Source organism: Microtus ochrogaster, linkage group LG5, assembly GCF_000317375.1.
Source record: "Microtus ochrogaster isolate Prairie Vole_2 linkage group LG5, MicOch1.0, whole genome shotgun sequence".
Taxonomy (NCBI): domain Eukaryota; kingdom Metazoa; phylum Chordata; class Mammalia; order Rodentia; family Cricetidae; genus Microtus; species Microtus ochrogaster.
Window position 1 is genome coordinate 1,671,488 of NC_022031.1, and position 2,754 is coordinate 1,674,241.

A 2,754-nucleotide genomic window follows, 5' to 3' on the forward strand; every position below is an offset into this window, starting at 1 on the left:
ACTCCAAATCCTCACCAGCATAAGATATCATTTGTGTTTCCTCTCCTGAGAAATCTGTTTAGCTATGTGCCCTGTTTTTAAGATTGACTTATTTGGTGAGTTCGAGACCAGCCTGGTCTACAGAGCTAGTTCCAGGACAGGCTCCAAAACCACAGAGAAACCCTGTCTCGAAAAACCAAAAAAAAAAAAAAAAAAAAAAAGATTGACTTATTTGTTTTTTATTCTTTTTATTCACGATCAACTCTATATGCAGTTTATATTTTCTGAAAAATTTTAAAAAACTTTCTATTGATTCTTTGTGGATTTCACATCATGCATCCCAATCCCATCAAATTCCCAATCCCTTCATATCTACCTTCTGCTCTTGTAACACCCATCCAATAAATTACAGTTTAAGAGGGAAAAAAAATCAAACCTACCAACCAACTAAACAAACAAACAAAACAGAAGAAAATCTTGAGCTATTTGTTTTCTTTATATCCATTGGATTTTTTTTGAGTTCTTTATTTTGGATATTATTCCTCTATTGGACATGTAGTTGGTAAAATATATATACTTCACCAGTTTGTCCGAATGATAGTGTCTTTTGCCGTTTGGACACTTTTTAGATTTATGAGGTAACATTTATTCATTGCTGATCTTAGCGCCTATGCCATTAGTGTTTTTTTTTTCAGAAAGTCTTTTGCTGTTCCAATGAGTTGAAAATGATTCCCCTCTTTCTTTTCTGTCAGTTTAGAGTATCTGGTTTTATTTTGAGGTTTTTCATTCATTTGGGAGTTGAGTTTTGTGCAAAGTGGTAAGTGTGGATCTATTGGGCTTCTTCTACATACGGTCATCCAGTCTGAGCAGCACCATTTGTTGAAGAAGCTTTCATTTCCCATCATACATTTCTGCCTTCCTTATCACAATCCGGTGTCCATAGGTGTGGACTAGATCTGAGTCTTCAGTTCTACCCCATTAACCCATGGATCTGTCTTTGTGCTGTCACCTCGCAGTTTTTATTCCAATAGCTCTGAAGTACAACTTGAATCCAGAGATGGAGAGACCACCAGCAGTTCTTTTATTATTCAGGATTGTTTTAGCTATCTGTTTTTGTTTTGTTTTACATTTTTTGTTCTCTGTGTGTTTATCTATGTGTGTGTGTGTGTGTGCGCGCGCGCACGCACGCGCATTTCCATATGAAGTTGAAAATTGTCCTTTCAATATCTGTAAAGAATTATGTTGGAATTTTATGGGGATTGTTTCGAATCTGTAGATTGCTTTTGGTAGGATGGCCATTTGTACTATAGAATTCTATGTATTAGCGAGCATGTGAGATTTCTCTGTGTCCTGATATCTTTTCAGTTTCCTTCTTCGGTGTTCTCTTTCGTGTTTTAATTGTAATCACTCGTAGCTATAAACATTCATCTTAGAACTGTTTTTCTATATTATAAAGGTTCTGCTAAATTGTATTTTAATTTTTATTTGATTCTAAGAGTTGTTAAATTTCCTGATTTCTTCGTGGCTCTCCTGACCACTCAAGAGTTTACTGTGTAATCTTTGTGTTTTGGTTTCTCTTACTACTGATTTCAATTCTCATTCTATTGTTGTTTGATATTTTTTTAATACTTGGTTAATGACCAAAAATGTTGCTTTATTTTGGAGGAAGTTGCATGGACTGAGGATAAAAATGCATATATTACTCAGCTATTGGGTGGAATATTTTGTAGAAGTCCATTATGTAACTTGATGCATTGTCCCAATCCTGTATTCTAACTGAGATAAACTGCCTTTTATTAATATGTAGTGACCCCTTTTGCTCTTCTGACTAATTTTGATTTAAATTCTGCTTTGTAAGGTATGAATAAGTGCCCTTTGCTTTCTGGGTACATTGTTTCCCTTCTTTTCTTTTCAGTCTCTGTATGGCTTTGCCAGTGGAGTGAGATTCTTACACAGAACATGCAGTTGGATCTTGTTTTTTAATCCACATAATTAGTCTGCATCTTTTTATTGTTGAGTTAGGCCATTCACATTTAGGATTGGGATGGAGAGGTACTTGTTGACTTCTGTGGTTGTAGTCTTTGTTTTCCCCACTGGTCACAACACTGATTGTACTTCTCCTGTAGTACCTGCCGTCTTAGGGGTCTGCTGGATTTGCTGGGCTGTGCTCTCTGGTCCTCTCCTGTTCTCATCTGTTCCTCTGCTCCTTCACGAGCATCCTGTCCTGAGTGTTTGTACTTGTGCAGCCTTTATTCTTTCTCCGTGTATGGGCTTCTTTTCTATATTTTTAGAAAACATTATTCTCTCTCTCCTCCCCCCCCCACTTCCCTCAGTCTCTCATGTAGTGTGTGTGTGTGTGTGTGTGTGTGTGTGTGTGTGTGTGTGTGTAGAGCATCCATGCGTAGGTCCTCATGGGAGCTGTTGGAGTTGGATTTATAGGTGGTTGTCAGCCATCTGATTGGGTTCTGGGAACCAAACTTGGGTCTTCTGCAAGAGTAGCATGCTCCTTTAACTACTGAGTCATCTTTCCAGCCCCATGTGTGTGAAATTTTTAAAAGTGTTTTCTGCCACCCTGGCTTACTAGTAGCGAATAGCTTTAGTTTATGTTTACCTTAGGATATCTTTATGTCTTCATCAGTTTTTTTTTTTTTGTTTTTGTTTGTTTTTTCAAGTCAAGATTTTTCTGTGTAATAGTCCTGGCTGTCCTGGAACTAGCTCTTGTAAACCAGGCTGGCCTTGAACTCACAGAGATCCGCCTGCCTCTGCCTCCCCAGT